We start from the raw sequence: 24,724 nt of genomic DNA, 5'->3' as shown, positions 1-24,724 counted from the left end.
TTAAGAGAATTTTTTCCAAAAGAAATCTATCCAAAGTAAAATCCCCAAAGTACCCTTGGAAATTTGGAGGAGAGAGAGAGTGATGACTAGGATTCCACTCAAGAATAAATAAAATACCCATTCTTTCCTTCAAAAAACGTGAAGCATGGGGTGCTTATATAGGCCTCACTATTGCGTTCCTTGCGAAAATCACCCAAAATAGACCCAAATTTCGTCCAATTTGGAATTTGGGAGCCCAAGATATCTCAAGTTGAAATTGGACTACTCTAGAGCCTTGCAAATGGAATCTTTTGGCTAACAGAAAAGAAAACCTCTGATAATTGCAATACGACCCCTCGAATCTGAACTTTTGCTTTACTTTGTCCCTTGCCAATTTTTTATAATTATAAACAAACCCCTGTTATAAAAATTGAAAACAGTGGCATTCCATTTTCGTGCGTCGTTACGGAAACGGTCGTAACTTCTTCGTTTCAACTCGGAATCAAGTGTCGTTTGAACCGTTTCGAAGCTGACTCGACGGGCTACGCATCCATACTATTAACACCTCAAAATTATGCTAAGGGACCCACTATACTCATGTTCAAATTTGACTAATTGGCATGATTCTTTTAGTGCTCAATCCAAACTTGATTTTCTCAACTCCTGGACGCTTTCGACCACTGCCAAACACCACTAAACAGTTTAAAAATGGATCCTTAGCATCATTTGCTCCATTTTCAAAAGAATTCACCTAAAACCTGAAAACACAAACAAAAACCTCGAGTAGTTTCATTCCAAATATAAAAAATGCATGCTTTATAGCCCTAAGATTTCGCACATAAATGTGCTCATCAGATTCTCCCACACTTGAACGTTACTTATCCTCAAGTAAACCAAAAAACTAATCTAGAATGCAGAAAATCCTAACTCACTTTCGTAAGAATCACAGTTGCACTTAGCATGTGTAACAAGCCTTTGAACCCCTAGGTTACCCCTAGTGGACGAGTTGTGTCTCGTGGGTGTTTGCAGTGATTGTACACCCAAAATTCAATAAGAAAAAGAATGCTGTAAATTTTAATCACGACATAAGTTGTATAGTGCACACAATCTCCAAAATTGCTCAACCAAAGATCAAGGAGCTAAAGGTTCCCCCACAATTGAATTTTATCAGCCCACATCAATTCAAGTAACAAGCACACATCAAGATTAAGGGATCTCCTCATATTTTCTGAACACTACTCACCTTCAAGTAAACCACTCATAGCATCGATGGAACCAAAGACTTAGGCTTTGAGTATTTTTTATCATACTTTCTTTCCAGGCATTAAGGCAGTAGCTTTTCTTTCACAACAGTAAACTCTATTTCTACTCCACTACTGTTCTCTGAATGACATGGTGGAGCATACACTAGACACCCAAATACTTGGTAGCTTCAATTTTTGCATATATCCATAAGACATTGAGACATTGATGCAAGAGTTTTTTTTGAGTTTCCTTCCAAGAAATTTCGATCAAGTTACCCTACTTCCTGAGGCAACAGTGCCCTATCTAGTCCCAAGGAATTCCACTTTCCTCTCTTGTTTTTTTTTTTTTTTCTTTTTTTTTCTTTTTCATTCACTTTCACTTTCATGCCTTGCTTTGCCTTGCCACAAACAAATTGGTCTCAACTACTAGCCAAAAGATCAAGGGGGCCATAAAACACATAGAGGAATCTAACCATCAAATGAAATAACGCTCATATTTTTCAATTCAATCCCTCTCACTGCATACATACCCATTACCGTAGTTGAAAAGGGATTTCTTTATTATTTCGTATGCTAGGGTGCCTAATTCTCTCTCTCTCTCTCTCTCTCTCTCGCTTCATAGTCAAAGAAAAGTATGCACAAAACCACACTACTGCCACAACCAAAATTCACTAATTAAGTCCAGCACAAGGGATCCAAACCCCCTTTTAAATAGTTACAAATCGCTTAATTCTTCTTACATCCCTAACTTACCAAAAATTGAGATGTTAAAAATTTTCTGAAACAACTCATCAACAAAAAAGTTGATGCCCTGAAGAGTTATTTAATTAAGAAGACATCTATTTTATGAAGAACCTCAGCCAAACATTTTTTAGTTCAGAATAACAACCTCTCATATGGTTGGCTATAGGAACAATTCAAACTGCCAATGTGAGAATCAGGTTTGAGACTTTTGGGTCAGAATGCATGAACAAGGAAAGAAAACTTTAAGAAGACTCATTTAATCATACCAAGAATTGGTAAGAACAATTTAAGCATAGAAAAATAACATAGTTGTTATTCAAAGAAATTTTGGTAGTAGATTTTAAGATATGTCTAGGGTTGGCCACATATCAAATTTCAGACACTAATTCAAGCATATATATTCCAATGTATTACCATGTTCACTTGTATTTTCATCTGCCTGTTTCTTCTATAGAAAAATTGCATTTTCATTGAATTATCAATGCTTTATCTTACCGTGTGGCCATTTCATTTTGACTAAAACTTGACATGTGAGCATGGGATCTTTACTCGTTCACAAGTTTTATCTCTATTCAATGTGTGAAATGGTAGATTTTGTAGCAATCTAAAGATATCATTGGACCACTTAAACTTCTCCCAATATTTATAAACACGAATGAAGAAAATTATTTTTTTTCTCTGATCTTCATTTCTACCCCTAATACTTCTATTAAATGCAATACCAACTCAAATGATTACAAACAATCTCAATATTTATTCCATTATCTTCTTCCAATTTGTCATGGACAAACTAGCAATGCACCATAGTTTAATGCAGCCTGCTTATATTTGAACATTCAAAACTCATTTATTTAGCCTTAAAAAACACTAGTAACTACATCTTCGAGTGTACTGATTGACAAGCCTTGCAAATGATGAGGACTTGATCTCTAACAATTTGGTTGGGGAATCATATTCCAGTACAAGACCTGCTCAACACAAGAAAACATGCCAATCTAATTCAAACACTAGAAAAGGATGATAAGACATATTACCAAAGTCAACTAAACCCATTTGATTGTGGAGCACTCATTACTAGTTACTAACCATTGTTAAGGAGGAGGACCATATTGATATCAAGAATTGATGTTATCCTATGTGCGATTGTGATGACGGTAGATCCTGAGAAGTGTTGCCTAAGCGTTTGTTGAATTAGATAGTCGGTCGCCGTATCAACTGATGCAGTAGCTTCATCAAGTATTAAAATTTTGCTCCTTTTAAGTAATACCCGCCCTAAACATGCTAGCTGCCTTTGACCCATGCTCCAATTCTCTCCATTCTCAGTCACTGCGACAACCACCATATAAAAATGGGTTAGGTATTGCTGACTTATTTTTATTAACTTATTCCCCATACTTTTTGTTGGAAAAGGGGTTAGAGGTTGGGTTGTGCACTAGAGTTAATGCATACAATGAATTTTGGAAGGTCTGTAGGTAAATGGATGTCGAAAATCCTTTGGTATGGAGTAAATATGAGAAGAAACCAACCTGTAGAATCAAGCTTTCCTTCCTTCTTTCTAACTTCATCACCAAGCTGACATCTATCTAAAGCCTAGCATAACAAAAAGTCCATGTCAATTTATCACCTTACTTGATTATTCAAGGTGATATAGAATTACTAAATATAAGTTAGCAAGAGATTGAAATAAACAAGTAAGGGGATGCGAAATGAAAAAGAAAAACAAGGTAGGAAACACAATGTACTTCATAAATCCCAAATAAGAGAATCCCATACGCCACACTTGACCCGAAGATGATTCGATGCATCCAATGAAATGATTTCAATATCTTAGTAGAAAGGATTTAAAAAAAAAATGAACAAAAACTTAGAAGAAGATGACACAAGAAAGGAGTTCATATAGATAATTGCCTTAACCAGTGAATTGCGATGTGTTTGGTTTGTGTATGAATCACCACTAAGCAAAAGATATGTCCATCATGTCTTTGTCACTGATTAAATATTACTCATCAAACGAGAAAAAGCCCACCTCCCATATTTGTTCATCTGTGTACTCTTCAAGTGGATCAAGATTCTTTCTTAGAGTTCCCTCAAACATAATTGGGTCTTGCGGGATGATGCTCAATCTTGACCGTAAGTCATGAAGGCCAATCATAGTGATGTTGATACCATCTATCGAAATCTGGCCAGCTGTAGGTTCAAGCATGCGGAAGAGAGCCTGTACGAGGGTTGATTTACCACTTCCTGTTCTCCCAACAATGCCAATCTTCATCCCTCCAAGGAATGTGCATGTGAGACCTCGCAAGACAAGAGGAAGGTGTGGGGCATACCGGACCTACATAAATATTAAATAATCAAATCATGAAGGTTAGCATAATTCTATAGGAGTAGGAGGAATTGTCCAACAACATTAGGATTCAAAGGGGAGGAATCATAAACGAGTAATTAAGTAAGGTGGTAAAGAGGGAGATAAAGAATTGAGGATTCTAGATTCGAGATTGCCTGCAAATCAACAATATCAATTTTCCCTTGTGATGGCCATTCACGACCTGGCCTATTCTCTTCCACCAATAGAGGGGGTTCACTAGGGATGCAGGCATATTGCAGTATCCTCTCAATAGATATGATTTTATTCTCAACACTGCTAAGATCCCATACCACCCCATGCATACTGAAATCAAGCCCATATGTGACTGCTAAACCCACAACACCTTCAAGAAAGAAAAGAAAACAAAATAATTTCAAAATTATGCTACGTGAGCAATCAACATGGTTGCCTTAAAGGATGAATTTATAAGATCGCAAGTGCAACTTTTTACCTGACTAAGTACTCCCTTCAACACTGAGATCAAAAAAACCAAAGAGATGGCATATGTGATGGATGCCAACATATCCATGCGGAAACATAACCACTCTGTTGCACCAGAGAGATGAAATTTTGGCTGAAAATACTCATCCACCAGCTTGAGGTTTGTGTTTGTGAACCTCTCTTCTTGATCAAAGCACCTAATTGTAGTTGAACCTAAACTAGATTCAGAAAAATGTTGTATAATTGGAGCTTGGCATACTCCGGATAGCCGTGATAGTTCCCGTGCTGTAGATATGTAGTATTGCTACAAGACGAGGTTCATGAAAAAGGAAATTAGGTACAATTTTAAAAAAAAGGTTTAATAAATGTATAGTTGTGAGAAAATGATATAGGCTTTGTTTTGTGAGGGATTTCTTATGTGAGGTGCTTATATTTAAATTCTATTTTAATTAGATTTTGATTGAATTATATACTTACTTACATATCCATTATAACCTAAAATTCTATCCCAAATTCTTAGATAAAAGGTTTATTGATTATGAATGTAGCTGTATATGAAACTTTGTGGTATTCGTTTTCATTTCTTAACCAATTTTTTTTTATCATTTTATCAAATCTCAAATTCAGTTAATAACTATATGTAACTATATCCAATTTTACCAAATAAAAATTCGCTAATGATGGATTGGACAGCATGATCATATTCATCGTTACCAAAAGCATATGAATGTGCAATTTAGAGAAAAAAAAATGCTACGTAGTGCAGTCTAGGTACTTCACTTACGCTAAATGCAATGCTTTTGAATGGATACCATGTCCACCTGAATCACTAGGGAAAGAAAGAGGGATGTGAGGGGGGGGGGAAGGTGTACCCAGTGCACGAGGCTCTACAACTGCGGCGATCTAGGGAGGGTCATAATATATGCAGCCTTACCCCCGCTTCACGGAAAGGCTGATTTCCGACTCGAAAAGGGATGTAAAGGAAAAGATTAAAAAAAAATGATAGTGGAAAAGAAAGAACGAAGAAGATTTTCCAATGGAAAACTATCAAATAAGTAATAATGTGGCAGCGGCTCCTAGGTGTTCCACTTAGATAGGATTCTCTTGACTACCCATATATCTACCACAATTCCATTATAGTTCAAATTTTGTTGATGTAAGTTGTCCAGATCATCAAATATCCAAGCCTTGAGTATTGAGAATTCAACTTTCGCAACTTTGGCTAATTTCAATTCAACCATTGAAAATACAAGGGTAGAAGTCCACACATGGTGGTCATATAATGAAAAAAAGGGCGTACCCAGTGCATGAGGCTCCCGCCACTATGGGGTCTAGGGAGGATCATAATGTACATAGCCTTACCCCTGCTTCGTAGAGAGGCTATTTCTAGAGATTCGAACCCGTGACCACTTGGTCACAATGGAGCAACCTAACCGTTGCACCAAAATTGAGACATGACTAATCCAAACACGAAACAACTATCCAATTGTTGGTTTGACTCAATCTTCCCTCCACATGATCCAAAATCGTTGGACTACTAAGACAAGGCTTTGCGGTGGACATTTTCTATTAACCTTAATATCTAGTTATTAAGAAATATATATATATATATATATATATATATATATATATATATATATATATATATATATCATTTATTAATTTAAAATAATTTTCCAAATTATATTTTAAAATTACTAGTTTATTTTCATAATTATGAATTGATATATTATTTAGCTAGTACAAAATGAAAAATTAGTTAACAAAACTTATATGAGGTCCAAACGAAAAATCTACCAACAAAGCTAATAGTTCATGTTTTATTTTTATCCATACATATCTAAAATATTTTATGCATATTAAAAGGAAAACCAGGTCGCTTTAGGTGGACTTTGCATTTTGATAAATTGGCCTTGTTTTATCATTTCTTGTCAAACAATTTTGTTAAGCAAAAGATAATATAAAGAAATTAATTTACATGAAATGCGTGATTGAAAAAATGGATTTCTTGCATATATTTTTATAAATTCAAAAAGAAAAGTAAGGTCTAAATTCTGACTTTCACACCCAAACATGCATGCATGCATCCACTACTAAAAATATATGTGTGAACAAAGAAAATTCATACATAACTGATCAAAGCAAACTTGAACCAACTTGTACTATATCTTTTTAATTATTGGGAAAATCTAAGCTTGATTTAATCATGAGAAGTGAAAGTGGTTATAGAATTACCTGGTACCAAATGCATGTCACAGACATTGGAATAAAAACTATTAACATTTGCCATGAAACTTGTGACATTACTGTAATAGTTCCTAAGAATCCTATGATTGAAATAAGAAGTTCTTCAATTTGACGTGGAATAGTGGTATCAGCTGCACTTTGATCTACGGATGTCTGTATCAAAAATAGAGTTTATTTAAAAGTATATTAACTTTTATGCTGATCAAACAAGACCATTTGTGTACGAAGAGTATTAAGGATATTTACTAACCCGATTAAGAATTCTTCCACTTGGAGTAGAATCAAAAAATGACAAGGGGGCACGGAAGATGCACAAGTGCATTTTGTTGAAGAGCAGAGTTGCTGTCTTGTATCCAGCAGTTACAATGAGCGTGGACCTTATAAGTACACAAAGAAAGCTTCCAAGGGTTAAAGCAACATATACAAAGATGATAGTGGATCCTTTAACATGAGGTCTCACATCCTCTGAAACGGGAGTAACCAACACCATCCAGTAACTGCTGACTATTCGGAGAAGTTGACAAAGAATTTCTGCCAATAATATGAATGGTACAAAAGCCCCTTTATAGGCAGTGGTAAAATACTTCCAATAGAATGAAAGACTAACTCCACCCTTTTCTCTCTTTTCTTCTTGGACAAGCTGCCCTTTTGGCCCATCCAAGTTTTCCGTTTTGTAGTCTTTGGGTTCCCTTTCCTCTCCATCTTGAATAGGGTTCTCGCCACACAAAACATTACCATCTTCTTCCTCACCATTAACTAAACTATTCAAAGCAGTCCCACGTTCTAAAGAATTAAGTTCTACAAAAGCTTTCTTTTGTGGACTAACTAAATCCATAAAGTCAGTTCCTGAACTAAGAATCTCTTCATACTTCCCCACTTGAGTAATCCTTCCATCTCTCATAACCTGCCAAGCAAAAGAAGGTAACAATCACTCTCATACCAAGTTGGGGACTTGAAGTTATGAAAAAAAAGATAGCATATTCTCACCAGGATAAGATCAGCAGAAGGTAAAAACTCTACTTGGTGGGTGACATAAATTACTGTTTTTGAACCTAAAATTCCTAGCAAACACTCCTGTCATAAAAGTTTAGATGCTCTCATTTAGGTATTCAAAAATATTCTAGTTACTTTAAATTTATAATGATAAGTAACATCAAACATAGGTTTTCTGTAAGAACATGCATTGCAAAAATTATATGTTTGTATGTCATGTTTGTCCAGGATGATTTCATTCTCTTAGATCAATTTTTAGATTGAACTTAATTTCTGGTGAACAAAAGTGTGATGTAAACAATAAATTGTATAGCTTCAAGTTAGTTTCATCAATGAAACCTTTGGAAGTGGAGGTCAAAGAACATCTACCTTAAATAAATGAGTTCCTGTGTGAGCATCCACAGAACTAAAAGGATCATCAAGCAGATAAATATCAGCATCATGGTACAATGCACGTACAATCTGGATTCTTTGCTTTTGCCCACCACTCAAGTTAACTCCCCTATCTCCAATAATAGTTTGGTCCCCAAAAGCAAATAATTCTAAGTCCTTCTTTAACGAACATGCTTCAAGGATCATCTCGTACCTTTTCTTGTCCATCTCCTTGCCAAACAATATATTGTCTACTATCTTGCAACTCTGTATCCAAGGTGATTGTGCAACATAAGCCTTTGTCCCATTCAACTTAATGGCTCCAGATACCTTCGGCACTTCCCCCAATATGCATGAAAGTAGGCTTGACTTACCTGACCCAACTGAACCGCAAACAGCCACTCTTGTACCACGGTGCACTTGAAAATTAAGATCTTTTAATGTGAGATTAGGGGAATGAAGGTCCTAAGAAAAATTCCCCTTGACGATCTTAATTGATACCTTGGCACAATCTCTTGGAAGCTTCTGTACTATATTCGGATGAAGATCATTGAGACAAAGGAATGAGACTATCTTGTTAAGGGAAACTATAGTTTGAACTACCATGGAGATTGTGTCAGGGAGATTATAAATGGGCCCTCGTAATATCTCAAATGTTGCAAGTGCAGATAAAATCTTTCCCGACTCTAGTGGAATTCCCATTAGAACACAAAATCCAAAAGTAACCATGGATACAAACATAGGAGCAGGCAAGTAGATAAAGGTAGTCATAACTGATGTATGAAGTAATTTTTTTAACCATATGGTTTCCAATTTCCTGAGTTCAATTATCTTAGCCAAGAACTTCATCTCCCAACCTTGGATCTTGAGAATCCTTATATTCTTTAGAGCCTCAGATGTCACCTTCATCCTTCGATCCTTTGAATTCATCAATTCCCCTTGATATTTCTCCTGAAGTTTTCCCAATGGAACATTTGCTAACATCAAAACCAATGTGGCAGTAAAAGCTACAAGTGAAGCAAGCCCAAGACTTTTGTATAAGATCACCATTGCTAGAACAACTTGAAGAGGCACCCTCCAAATATCATGGAAATACCAACTGAAAAAGCCAATCCTTTCAGCATCAACATTTATCAAATTAATGTTTTCTCCACTAGTGTGCTTCCGCTTTGATTGGCTTGAAAGCCTGAGGCCCTTTCGCAATTGAAAAAACAAGTGTCTTTCTGAGAGGCACCTTATAAGCTTTGAAAGAAAAAAAATAAATACTAACTCATATCCTTTATATTTTAATTGGTGAGGGGTATTGAGAAACTGAACAAAGGCATCAATAAGGTATGGTCCAACATAAGAAGCCAATGTATGTACAATGGAGAATAGAGCCGTCAATAGAATGTCTTTCCACGTTAATAGAATCAATGCCTTCACCAGCTGGAGTACCTTTATCTGACCAACGTTACCACTTCCATTACCATCAGATTCAAGTTTATTTCTAAAATGAGCAAAAATCACATCAGCACTATCACACTTGGCAAGCTGAGGAACATCTTCAAGATCCAATGTTTTTTTATATCCGAGTGCAAGCAAAGGATCCATCCAAGCGAAAGTAAAAATACTAAGAAGACTGGCATTTTCATAAGGAGTTACACCCTCACCACCAATATTTGATCTTTGTCTGTCACCCCCACTGCTTCTGTTGGAACTAATTTTCAGAAGAGGCTCCAAAAGATGGAAATATTCATCTTCTCGCCCCTTACCAAACAACCCAACATAGCAAAACAAAAAACCAGCAATAACGGATACAACATCGGAAACCCATAAAAGGAATGTTAAGGATGAATGCTTCCAATACAAATTAAGATGTATAATACCATAGGAACATGACATTAGGAAGTAGAAGGCCCACCAAATCCTTAATAAAATGGGGAACCTGTGCTCACTTGAATGAGAAAATTGGATGTGTAAGTAAGCAGAGATCACAAACCAAGTGAGTGTTCTGAATGCAAAATCCAATTGGGAGACAATATTTAAATTAGACCAACCATTTCTATACCCAAAGAGGCAATTTAACACGCATAAGAGAAGATCACAAATAGCCAAACCCACGCAAGATATAAGAGCTAACCAATAGTATAAAAAATATGTATTCTTCAACATTGGCTTTGAATTTTCAAGGCTAGGCATTGTGCGTCTCTTGCAAGCCCAGGAAATAAGTAAAACTAATAAAGAAATCAGGTGTGAAGTAGCAGAAAACCCATCCAGAAAAATGATCGTTGAACTTTGTGAAAAAAATGTCCAAATATTCATATCATTCTTTGATTCTTCAAAAGCATCCATGTTGGCAAAATATCTTCTTTTTTTTTTTTTTTTTTTCTATTTGTAATTTAGTGGCTTAGTTCAGGCAGTTCCAAGACAATGCTAGTAGCTTTACCACATTTTGAATTGAATCAGGCCCATTTGCAAAATATTTTGGAAACTCTAGCATCTAAATGCGAACCATTTCCACCATATGTGTTCCAAAAAGACATATACAGGTATTGGAATCAGCTCAATATCACCCTTAGATGTAGTTGAACCTGTTAATGAATTGACAAAATTAAAACTATTTTTAAAATCTATAAAGAGCAAGAGAATTGGTAAAACATTCATACAAAGCTCAAGAATGGAACCATCTACAGTTATATATGATTTATTCCATGTTCAATTAAGAACATCAGTAGAGTGAACAGAAACTTAGTAATGTGAGATGAAATAAACCAATAAATACTTTATAATTAGCACATTGGAGCAGAATGCAAGAAAAGGTAAATAACTTCATATCATAGAAATCCAAGTGATACTTTGCAGTAGCTTTCTAAGGCAAAATTTAAAGAAAATAGAAATTGAACTTCCAAAATATCAGATCCATATACGATAGTCCAAACGATGTAACTAGAAACAACACCAACAAAATAATTAACCTACAATAGAACTTTCAAATGTTAACATACAATAGTAGCTAGCCTTTCTGCAAGAAATCAAACTATTGATGGAAACTTGAATATCATCGAATGGGTGGGGGACATCCTAGTGACAAAACACTGCAATTAACCATACTCGGCCTGATTTTATCCATAAATCACACCAGTTGAGTAATTCACCAAGTTAAGTGACTTGTTTCAATCCATTTCATATGATCGATACTCATTTATTATATCCAATAGCCACATTCTTGAGGCATTAGTTATACTTCACCACTACTTATTAAAATTTGTTAAACTATACAAAATAACTATTAGAATAGTACTACCTGTGTATTTGTTTTTTTTTTTTTGGATGAATAAATAATTCAATTACCAAGGAAGGAAAAGAGAGGGGGAAGGGATAAGCAAACAAACAACCACGAACCAAATACAAGGCCCTGACAAAAAAAGCTAGGGCCCGCAAAAGAGAACGGAAAAGGCCCCAACCAACCACAACAACAACAGACTAGGGGGGGGGGGGGAACACCAACCAGAGCGAAGCACAACAAAGCACACTATCCAAGGTCCAAAATCCCACGACGAAGAGCATGATCGCTGATAGAGCTACTCTTCTCCCTGCAGGGCAAGGAATAGGCAAGGTAGGACCAAATTTTGGGGTGAGGGGGATGTTGGAGTCGCACTGGCGGAAAAAATGAAGATTTTTCTAGGGAGGAGGCTGGGAAGGATCAGGGAATAAGAGAGGGGCACTAGGGGAGGGCACCATGTGGGACGGCTCGGGGGGAGGGATAAAGGCCCAAGTTTTGATGGGCCGAGGAGGTGGGGGGAGAGGGGTCTGGCCTAATAAGGCCATCAGGGTCAGGCCCAATGAGGCCCGTGAAGTTGAGAGCCTAAGGGGGTGGGCCAGGCCCATTGAGGTTAATATCAGGGGAGGGGCAAAAGCAGATAAAGGGAGAGAAATAGGCATGGGCCCCACAAAGTAGAGGGAAGAGGCAAAAGAGGGGGGATCGAAGATCAAGGAATGGAAGAGGGTTGGAGTATTGAACTTAAGGAGGCGCTACTAAGCACAGAGGGAGGTAAAGAGGAGGAGGAAGACTACAACGGAGAGCGACAAGGCATCACCTCGGGAGAAGGGATTACAGCACAATCGAGAAGATGGCAGGATCGACAGACATCGCAAAGCTAGAGCTGTCATCAACAGAACCCAAGGGGAAGAAATCGGTTGTGAATGGTGGTCCCAGGAGGGCGGACCAACGGATCAGAGAGGGTAACTAACCCATGCCCTTGAGGAGAAGAGGAAGTAGAGGACCACCAACGGCTTTTCTTGCTCAGCCAGCTACGGCGGCTACCGCGAAGGGGGTATGGGTTAGCAAAAGAGAGAGAGACAGTGGTGCGAGTAGGGGCTTGAAAGCCAGACAAATGGATAACAACAGACGGGGTGAGTTGCAAAGGAGGGGCGGAGAGAAGGGAATCAAAAGTCTGGCCAGGAGGACGAGTGGGAGAAGAAGAAGAGATAATAGGACATTTTCCAGAGGGCGGCCAAAAACCTTACAGGTGGTGCAGTGAGGAGGAAGCCATCGAATCGGACAGCCTGACTGAAATACTTTGTCATCTTCAACCAATATAGAGGAAGGGAGAGGGGAGTCAGTAGAAACTTCAACACAAATCATGGCAAAGGCCAGGTGATCTTGTAACTTTGTCCTCCGATCAGAGAAGAGCGGTTTGCCAAGAACAGATCCCACAATGCTCAGACCATCTTCACACCAGAATTGTAGCGGAAGATCAGGGCGGAAGATCAGGCAGAGAGATCCAAAGAGGGATGGAGTGAAGATCAAGGCAGTTGAGTTGGAGAAAACGGTTCCATTATCGCGGAAGAATTGGTTTCCTCCCAACAATCCAAGGGCCTATTCTAGAGCACGAAGTTTATCTCCGACATCTAAAAACTTGAAGATGAAGATGTCGTTGTCCAAGAGGTAAGCTTCTAAACTTCGCTGCAGTTTCCATTGTTTAGAAAGAGAGGATTTGAAAAAATGGGAAAAGGGGGCCGGCTTCCTAAGAAGTGCCCAACAAGGTAGTTTTCTCACTTCTTTTCTTCATTCGCAAGGAGATCAGAATCATATCGGGCTACTTTAGAGGAGCCGAAGGTGGAAGGAGGCACAAAGTGCAGGGGAAGACCTTCGTTCAGGGGAGAAATGGGTTGTCTAAAGAGGGAAGACCAGGCAAAACTTCTCAGAGGGAGAGAAGAGACCAGTGGAGGGTTAGCAAGAGAGGTAGAAGAGGAGATGTGAGGGGGAGAACGGTCATCAGGTGGTGGCAGCACCACCCCAGGACGGTCGGACATCAAGAGAGAGGTTGCATGGGAGATAGCAGAGCTGAGGTTGTTCTGCACTCTCGCGTGTTGATTCTCGGGACTTTAAATTTTAAGCCCACAAACCAGGGTCTCCATTGAAGTTGCAATCAGATAATGCTACACTTTAAACTTTTCGTAGTAGAGCAGCCAACTTGCTGTCTATCGTTGGAGTTTCTGGGTTTTGCCAGGTAGTATTCCCTATTCCTTTGGGAATGTATGATAACCTTCTAGTGGCAGTGTCTCTGTTGGCCAAGCATGGTGCAGATGGTTTTTTATTGAATCTTGTTGAGAACCTTGATGGTTCTCTGAAATTGCTCAGAGGATGAGTTTCTGAAATTGTCTCTTTGTACAATTCAAGGTAAGCTGCAAGTCCATCTGGAAGAAGAAATACAGTAACTTGTGCATTTGTTAGTAAACCCTTGTAGCAAGACTACCGTATCACATCAGAAAATTATGGAAGTTGTGGTGTAGGACACATTGGGAATAATCCCACATTGGAAAACTCTAAGAACTTGGATGCATATTCAAGTTGAGCCTCTCCACCACAAGCTTAAGCTATTAGGTGGAGAGGCCCAACTGGTAAATGACCTTATCCAAGGTCCCAAAGTTCTTTAATGTGAGACTACTCACAAGACTCACCCTCATGTGTTGCTCTTCCTTTTGGGTGGTAGTACATGCGGCATGTGTGTCCCCTCTTTTGGGTGGTCATAAGTGAATGTATTATTGCCATAGTATTATAACCACTAGTCCCATTATAAACACCAAAAAGAAGGGCCACACATACCACGTATATTGCCAACCAAAAACGAAGGGCACTATATAAGGGGTTGTTGGGAATACTCTCACATTGGAGAAATCTAGGACCTTGGATGACTTCATTTACCAATTGGATCTCTACACCTAACAATGTATGCTTTTGGGTTGGATAACTCAATAGGATAGATATTCTATCCAAAAAAATAAAATAAAATCAATAGAATAGATATAGATAAGCCAACTAAATTCTGTAGGTTCTAGACCAAACATTGTCCAAATGATTTCTAATTAGCAACCATCACAAATCAGATTCTAATTGAGAAAACAAACATGCCACAATCAATAATACAACAAAAATTAATTAAGGTTAAATAAGCAGATATGTAATAAATATTGGATTTATGTGTCCATCAAACCTAGTTTGTTCTGGTTCATTCCAATTTAGTTTGTATTGAATCATTTATACATTTTGGTTTAATATTATCACATGCGATATAAAATTTTTGAGCATTATGTGTCTTTAAGTTTAACTTAAAAAATGATAGTCACGACTAGGGTTTGGTCTGGGCATCCCTATCATATGGTCGCCGCATTGGATATACCTAGACATGTTGATGTCAAGGTACGAATGCGAGTGCACATAATGATGTGCATTGGCAAAGAATCTACTTGTGTCGATTCCCTCATGTATTTTTGCCAGATGTAGGTTTGGGATAGACATGTGTCATTGAGACCTTATACCTGAGAGGGTCTTGTCATTGTAAAGTGTGAACACATTCTTTGGTTCATCAATGATTGAGGTTCTTGGAACCAAAGCCGACGTTTTGAGAATGTACAAGCATTTTGTCAGCGAAAGAGTCACTCAATAATGTCTCCACTGCCCGATTGAGAACATCAAGATAGAGATTGTCTGTGGATGGTCGGATCAGAATTTGGATCGAGTACCGTTTTGGAAATGGTTTTTGCAAAACTTAATTTCACATAAAATGATAGATTATATGTATGTTTTAATTAAAATGTTTGATCACATTTTACAGATTTCGATCACGTACACAGACACTCTGATTTGGACTTGTACCATGAAATGGCGTTTTGCAGTACATATGTACATGCCCTAGATTCCATAATGATGATGCTGATTATTGGAGGATTGATACATAATAAGTTGTTATTATTTAAGTTATGCTTTTAATTATCCATTAAATAGTTAATTAATATTCCCTTTAAGATTCTGCTTCTTCACCAATTAGAAGTACATTGGATTTAAACAGGTTCAAGTCAAGGAGGTGAGAGAGAGTCAGACTCTCACTGGTAATATCATGTATATAAACACCAAGGGGGGAGTCACAAAAACATGCTAGCCAAATTCTCTCTCTTGCCCTTGGCCGAATTCTAGATCCTCTCTCTCCTCTTGATCTCTTCTCTCTCCTTCTTCTTGCTCTCTTATTTTTTGAGAGTTAGGGTTTTACAAAACCCTGGTATTTTCTTGAAGACTTGAAGAGATCCTTGGATTGACTTGGAGAACCTTGGCTGCACCAAAGAAGGTTCAAGTTTGTTTTACCTGGTGTGCTTGTTGGAGGAAGAACCACTATCTGGAGGAGGAGCAACACTTGAGCCTCATCAAGTTAGAAAATCTAATTGATTCCTTAGTGGGTAGTTATATTTTTGTTTGTTATCCATGAGATGCGAAAGAAAACCCAAATTGATCTCTTTCCGCTGTGCATTCGGGTATTGGATAAGTTTCCTCTTTTCATGTGATGGAAAGAGATGTAATTTTTTTCTTGTTTTTCCCTAATACATGTGGGAAGATAAAAAGAGATGTTTTTGACATATTTTTTTTATCAGTAAATCAAATTTATTGGAAAAGTGGAAAAAACTTGGAATTGGTTTTTGATATTTATATTATATACCAGAAAATTCAACTTAGAGTTTTTCATATCCACTTGGAATGGGTTGAACCAAGAAACGATCCCATGATTTCCAACAATGTGCAAACTTTATGACCACTAAAATATGGCATATCTAAATTTTTAGGCACTAAACCGATCAACTTGTGTAATAAAGCTTCTTTAGAAACTTCAAAAGAAAAATGGATAGTTATATCACATGAGAAATTCTCTAGTTTTGATGATGATTAAAAAAAACTGAGAGAGAGGGAGGGAGAAGAAGAAGAAGAAGTACAACATCTGAACTGAGCCTTATTGGAAGTGTTTCCACGGTTAAGCTTCTTGTTTATCGTAAGTCTGATACTCAAATATACACATCTTGATCACTTCAAGATGATAAAACTATGTTTCTTTAACCAAAAAATAAATTACAGAAATTGGAATAAAAGCAATAGAAAATAGCATAGGAATAAGAAAAACATCAACCATTTATTGAAATGCAAATTATCAATTTGAATTTATTAAAGGAAGTAGGGTTCCTACCATTCTATTTGGTATTTGAAGCCAACCTTTTTCTTTTCAATTCCAAAAGCACCATTATATACCAGGGAACATATCTCCTTTACCGAAAATAAATAAACGGTGTTAACACACAATTTGATTAGTGTTATTGATCCATTAGATTTCTCTACAATGTAGAGGTTATATATCAAATACATGAGATGAGTCCTAGTGATAGTTGTTACATAAAATCATGATAAGAGAATGAGAATAAAGAGAGTTACATGGAAACATGATAAGAGAAGGAGACTTAAGAGATAGAGGTTAAAGGATTTGACATTATGTCTGACACGCATGAGAAGGAGAGACGGTATTAAGTTCCCACTTTGAGTGGTTTACATAATACTCGTCTAATACACCCCTCAAGTGGAAGGCGTTGGCAGTAAACCTTCAACTTGTCCCTAATGAATTGAAACCTTGCAGTAGGTAAGGCCTTTTTCAACACATTGACGAGTTGATGATTAGTAGTAATAAATTGCACTAATAGCTGCTTCTTGGATACCCTATCACGAACAAAATGAAAATCTATCTACATGCTTTGTACGAACATGAAAGACCGGATTAGTAGAAAGATAGATGGCTCCAATGCTATCACACCATAATATAGGAGGCGTACATAATGGGAAACCAAGCTCTTGAAAGAGAGACTCACACCAGATAATTTCCATGGTGGCATCAGCTAAAGACTTGTATTCAAATTTAGTAGATGACCATGCCACTATCTTTTGATTCTTGGACACCCAAAAGATGAGATTGGAGCCCAAGAAGATTACATAACCCCACTACAAGAAAATGCGTCTTTTGCGGCGTTTTGTAAGTGCTGCCATAGCTTAGAAAAACGTCGTTATATGATTCAGCGGCGTTTGTAATAAACGCCGCACATATGTCGTCAAATGCACCGCCGGAAATGTATCACGGCGTTTATGAGATATGCCCGTGTAGGTATACTTTCGCCGACGTTTGTTAGTAAATGTCGCCATATATACTTTATCACGGCGTTTTGGGATACGCCGCTATAGATTGGTAAACGTTGGTATAATATTATTTATTTGCGGCATGTTTACATAAACGCCGGGAAAATACCCTATGGCGGCGTGTCTTAAACGCCGGTATATGTTGCTGAATATATGTTGTTTGCGGCAGTTGTTTATAAACGCCGGTAAAACATATGGCAGCGGCGTTTCTTAAACGCCGTCAGATATGGTGGCTTTTCTTATTGCGACGTTTGTTAGATAACGCCGTCAAAAGTAATATTTTTTTTTTAAGAATCTTTCTCTGTGTTGCGCAGACTGCATGACCACCCTACCCCCCTGTTTCATATATAATATATATTCATTTGAGACCATAAAAATACACAATTAATCCACAAAGCAGTAATTTTACTAATGCCCAACATCCACTAATATGAAATACCAAACATTAAAAAAGTATTAATTCAATCTCAACTTAACAAGAAAAAATGATAAAATCCTCTTGGTTCACAACCACCAACAAAAAATAACTGTATTTAGTCCATTCTAATTATCAACTACAAATAACAAAAGGAAAAAATAAAAAGAAAGGTTCCCATTGATCGACTCCAGGTCAAAAACCTCAAACAATATATCTTTCAATTCTTAGTGCATTAACATAATATGATTTCACATACTCCTGGACGATATTAAGACCCTCAAATTCTTCCCTATAGTCCTGCACATCAGTAGGAAGATGGGAAACCATAAGAGAAAGAAATCAAATTTATGCTAAACTAGAAAATGGGTTAACATGAACTTCATTGTAGTTTTTACTCACCTTTACAACGACACAGCAGGAGCAACCAACCACCTCTCTGACCTTGCCCACTAAGTCAATCTTACGCAACGGCATAAGAAAAAGAGAAACACAAAAGAAACAATCTGTTAGTGAAAGGTGATGTTACAATGCCATTCAATGCATTTTAAAAACTAGTTAGAGCCACAATCAAGGTCACTCAACTACTTTGAAGATGGGGGAGAAAAAGGACAAGCAGAAAAGGGCATAAAAATCCTCTCTTTAAGGGAATAGAGTTCAAGTAGTTCTTAACTTCTGTTTTAGGATATGATTATGAGTCTTTTTTTTTTTTTGTTCTTCTTTATATAAAATTGTAACCCATTGAACATACTTGAGTTGAATGGATTGAATCAATTGTTTGTTTAGTATCTGTGGTGCATGTCCCTGCTCAACTCAGGTATGAGCTATTCATCACATGTGTGAACCTGCTGTTCTTCTCCATTCTAATTTCTTCTGTCCTCCTTCTTGCCTTCTTCTCGTACTTCTTCCTCTTTACTTCTTGGCTTATCTGATTCCAAACCAAGCACATACCCTGTTTTTCTGTCAATTTCCAACCTGCATCATTTGACAATATCTTATTCATATTAGGTTGGTCTCTTCTTAGATTTGGTGTTTATATTGCTAATCTCTCTTGAATCCTAACAATAGTCTAATATTTTTTCAAGATATATGAATTACAAGCAACCAGCCTACGATACCTCCTCTAGCCTTATTAAGATATTATTTTCTGGCCTGGAAATCATAAGTAGACCCAAGCAATTCTATTGCTGAAGTTACAGTCCAGCTTAATTAGAGTTTCCTAAGTTCAGACATCTTTTAGAACCCCTGTTTATTTACGTCTCTTCTTCCCCTCTCTAATTTCTAAAATCAGTAAATTATTCCCTCATGAATACAATCATTGGGTAGTGTTTAGTAAAAACAGAAAAACCATTTTTTTAAAAACTGCATTAAATTTTTTGAATCTATTTAGTTTCTCAGTTTTCTTCAAATCCTTCAATCAGATCCTGGTCCTACGTGTGGTCCTATCTTCTTTTTTTGATAACAGCTGGTTGTCTTTAAACTGAATATAAATAGTAGCTTGTCAAGATGTACAATAAGGAAAGCAGAAATTGCAGACATTTCCAAAACCCCGTTGCACAGCATAGGAAACTTAAGAAGTGTAGAAAGAGGTAACCATATAGTCTGAGTTGTATAAGTGTCGAATGATACCAAATTCTGAATTTCTAGTAACTACCACTTTATGGAATAGAATATGTCGAATCCGGGAGTTTTAGAGCAGGACTACATACCCGATCCACTTCTGCCTTCTTGACATAAGGTTGAGATTTTGACTCTCAAAGCTCTCACCTACTACTTATGGGAATCAAGAGTGGTTATGAAAGAGACATGATGGCTTATAAAGAAAAGCAAAAAAGCGAGTATATAAACGAAGGGTGGGGGAGGAACTGAGTTGAGAATGGAAAATCTCTTGTCAAGCATCCCATTCTTTTGGTTTTTGGGTGAGGATTTCTAGTTTTCTAGTAGAAGTATGAAACGAGCCATCAAAACCCATCTTCAGCTACTAACAAGCAACCAAGAAAGACCCTTGAGAATATCAAGGTAAAAAAGTTCAGAAGGGGAAGGACGGAAGCATATTGAACCATGATAGGAAAAAGCTAATAAACAAAATGAAGCGAAAGCACTGATTTAAAGAATCTATATCTAGAGAACCAATTAACAAGAACTTGATACTTCCAATTTTTGCCATCTTGGAGAGTCTCATATCATTCATGCTCTACGTTTTGGAGAGACTTAGAATGGATAAGGACAGAGAAATAGATTGCCTACCATGGCAGGTGAATTATCATCATAATATAGTGAAGGGTTCAATGTCATCAAATCAAAATGAAAAAGGATTTTAAAGTCATAACCCCTATAAGCAATCAGATTAAAAAGAAAACATTTTAATCTGATGGTGGATTGTTGTCATTCAACCCATATTGTTTCCATAACCAAGGAATCTCTTGGCAATAAATAGCAATTGTATTAGCAATCATCCCCTAGTAAGCTCCAGAGGAAGGGCTTTTTGAAACAACTCATTAACCAATTCACTCACAATCAACATTCTAGATTGCTTTTTATTAGTCTCTGCTACAAGCTACTCTTCATGAGATCAAGGAGTCCAATAGCTGACAAATACTGTTTCATCCTCCAATGAAACTACGGTTTCTGGTACACAGGAAATGAAGAGAATATAATATGATTCATGCAACTCACATTTCTTCTTGAGGAAGTAGCTAATTAACATCACTTGGATGCTCACCTCTTTCCCATACATACTGCTGATCTTAAATCTAACGGTCAGTTTTTTATGTTGATATGGCCAGATCTGAATCTAGATCTAATGGTTCAGAATTTAAGCAATTGTCTGATATAAATAATTCTTACAACAAGAAATCAGACATAAAAAAACTAAGTATTTGAAATTGATGGATTAAGTTGATTGGAGAGAGTTGATGGGTGAAGTTGATTGGAGAGAGAGAGAGAGAGAGACAAGTCTTTCCTGAAATAGGATTTGAGCTTTAAACCAATGGATAGGATATTAGTTTAAAGAGAAATAGTAGGAGCAAAGAAGGGGAAAAGAGTAATAGCTGTAGGAGGGGAATAGAGAAGTTAATGAGAGGGAGATACCAACTTAGAGCAAAAAGGATGAAGAGAGCTATTGTGGTTGAGAGAGAAATATCTTAACCAAGCCAATTCATTCCACTCATACCCCTTATCACTCTCTTACTCCAAGGCCGTGTTTGGTTACACTCACTGAAAGTAATTTTATTGTTTTCTAGCTCACAAAAGCAGATTGTGAGCAGAATTGCATTTGGCAAGCTGGTCTGTTTTTCTACTCGGAGAGAGTAGTTCTGGGTCAAAAACTGCTCAGTGCAAAAATTTATTGGTTTTACTGTTTATGAACACTTCCGTCAAAAGAAAAAACACAACTTTATCCGGTCCCCACTCCCGACTCCCTCGCCCTCGATTCTGTCGCAACACCACCATCTCCTACAATGGTGCTTTCACCATATAACTAAAACACAGCCGAACATATCTGAACAAGTAGAAGCTCAGGTCTGAAACCAGCGAAGGAAGGAGCTAGCAGCAGAGAGTCAACTCAGAAGCAACGAGAAGGAGAGCAGCGGTGATCAAACAAACAGAGAAGAATGCCAGAACGATGATGGGGTTCTGATCCTAAAAAGAACATTTAGATAAAAAATGAAGCTAGACATTCAGATCTGAAACGCAACAGAACACTCAAGAAAGCAGGAACGAAGCAAAGCCCCATTACTGAGAGAAATATGCAGGGAAGAAGAAGGAACCAGTTCCAAAACGAAGTAGAACACTCAAATCTGAAACGAAACTGGAAACGCAGCAGGAATGATTAAGTTCATAAAAGAAGAACCAGGGAATCAAGAAAGAAAACATTTAAAAATAAAAATAATGTTACAGAAATATATAAAACTCTCTTCAAGTGAATGAATAGGATTAAAGCATGGAACCAAAAAATAAGACCAAATAAATCTGCTTAAATCTCAATAAACGAATACAGAAATAATTTTCTCAGAAACTGAATGGAAGAAAATAAAGCAATCCGGGTTGAGTCTTACCATACCTTAAATTTCTGCTTATTGCCTTTATCCCTAAATTGTTAGTTCCTTTATTCCATTTAGACCCCAAGCAGGGAGGCCAAGAGCAACACCACCGTCAGCTACAGCAGGCTGGAGCTCTTGACAGTGGTAGCCAGAGCAACACCAACCCTAGAATCTTCCCCTTAATCCTCAATCGGTTGTTTTAGCCCCAAATGGTCCACAACGGTTGCAGTGGGAGAGAGGTTGAAAGAGATTTGAGAGAAATCTGAGAGAGAATGTGGGAGATTGAGATAGATTTGAAGAGAATGTGAAGATTAGAGAGGGACACAAGGACGGTGATCAGTGAACAGTTTGAGTTCTTTGCCGAAGCCACAAATCGTCCTCAGCTTGCAGCGGCAGCGAGAGTGAAAGAGACTGTGGGATGATCAATCGTCCATGGCCATTGTTAATCAACAACCCAAGCCAACATCCATGGGTGATATGTTTTGTAATAACTGAAGAGACAAGATAAAGGTTCTTTATCTATCAATCGGACATTGTTCAACAATAACAAAGAGAACGATTTGAGGGAGAATGCGAGAGATTAAGAGAGAAACTCAGGGATTGGGATTTGAGGGAGAACGATTGCGATAGATTGAGAGAGAAACGTGAGGGATTGGGATTTGAGATTTTAGAAAGGGTCGATCAGTTAGCGCGCGGCAAGAGGTGGGAAATGAATAGAGTTCGGAGTTCTTTCGCGAAAAATAGTAGCGGCGATTATCAATAAACGTGGCTATATAGATCCCCATCTAACGGCGTTTTCTTAATAAACGTCCGAAAAACACATACATACAATATGATATTACGGCATTTACAAATAAACGCCGTTGTATTGTTTCATACCCCGGCGGTTTAAAACAAACGCCAAAAAAAAGTATTATATTAAGCGGCGATTATAAATAAACGTGGCAATATGGTTTCCCATCTAACGGCGTTTTCTTACTAAACGCCCGAAAATACATATGGGAGAAGTACATCTAATATGATATTACGGCATTTATAAGTAAACGTCGTTGTAGTGTTGTATACCCCGGCATTTTAAAACAAACGCCCCTAAATATCTATATGTAGCGGCGGTTACATGTAAACGCCATGATTTCTACCTATTATCCTTTATACACCGACGTTTGGTGGTAAACGCCGGCGAATATTCATATATGCCTGCGTTTATAAATAAACGCCACTAAGGCCCGTCAAAAAATGCCACGAAAGACCCTTTTTCTTGTAGTGCCCCCAGTTGACATACAATCAGCGCTATCTCCAACCCAGTCAACATCAGAAAAGGTCTGGATAGTAAGATTGGGAGATCGTTGAATAAGTAATCCAAAGGAAGTTGTCTACTTGGGATACCATAGAATACGCTTTACGAGAGTCCAATGCTCCTCAATTGGGGCATGCATGAACTGATAGACCCAATTAACAGCAAATGATATATCAGGCAAGTTAGGGTAACATACTGAAGAGCCCCAACGATGGACCTATACTTAGTGAGATCGGCCATCAAAGCACCCCTTGAATCAGAGATTATAGCCGTGGTATAAATTGGAGTGAGAACACCTTTACATTCAACCATTCTAGATCGGTTGAGAAGGTCATGTATATAGAGAGATTGAGAGAGAAACATTCCTTTTGAGTGAGGGAGAGCCTCAACCCCCCAGGAAAAAATGTAATGGACCCAGGTCTTTGATTGAAAACTCTACAAGAGTGGATAGAAGATGTGTTAGCTGGGAAGATGCATTACTGGTAACTAGGATATCACCCACGTAGATAAGTATATAAAGCAGTTACATACCATTCTTGTAGATGAATAAAAATGGGCCCGCTTTGGATGCAACATACCCAAATTGGACCAGAAACTGAGTGAGGCTATGAAACCATGCTCGGAATGCCTATTTGACCCAATACAAAGACCTGTGTAAGCAACACACATGATGAGGCCGATTGAGATCAATAAAGATAGTAGGCTGAGTCATAAGCATACCATGAAGAAAGGTGTTGTGGACATCTAGCTGTCGAAGTTGCCACCCCTGAGTAACTGCCAATGAGAAAACCTTGTGAATGGTTGTTGGTTTAAAAACTAGGCTGAATGTGCTATTATAATCCATCCCATAGTGCTGATGGAAGCCCTTGGAGACCAAACGGACTTTAAAGCGTTCCAAAGGACTATTTGTTTTCTACTTGATGCTGTACACCCACTTGCAACCAACCTGATTTTGTCGAGGTTGAGATGGAACCAACGACTAAGTGCCATTGTGAACCAGGGCGTTGAATTCCTCAATCATGGCGGTGTTGTTCACCATTCAAGTGCTTTATTAGTCTGGGAGAAGCATGAGAGTTTCGAGGGTAGGGTAGGGGTGGATGTAG

At 37.7% G+C, this 24,724-nt stretch overlaps 1 pseudogene; it reads right to left on the bottom strand.

Annotated features, from left to right (window-relative positions):
• Positions 1–2,765: 2,765 nt before the first annotated feature.
• LOC122650749 lies at positions 2,766–10,719 on the bottom strand (annotated as a pseudogene).
• Between the last annotated feature and the right edge of the window lie 14,005 nt (positions 10,720–24,724).

This window comes from Telopea speciosissima, chromosome 2 (assembly GCF_018873765.1).
Source record: "Telopea speciosissima isolate NSW1024214 ecotype Mountain lineage chromosome 2, Tspe_v1, whole genome shotgun sequence".
Lineage (NCBI taxonomy): Eukaryota > Viridiplantae > Streptophyta > Magnoliopsida > Proteales > Proteaceae > Telopea > Telopea speciosissima.
The sequence above is the reverse complement of the archived record's forward strand: the minus strand, read 5'-3'. Positions and strand labels throughout refer to the sequence as shown.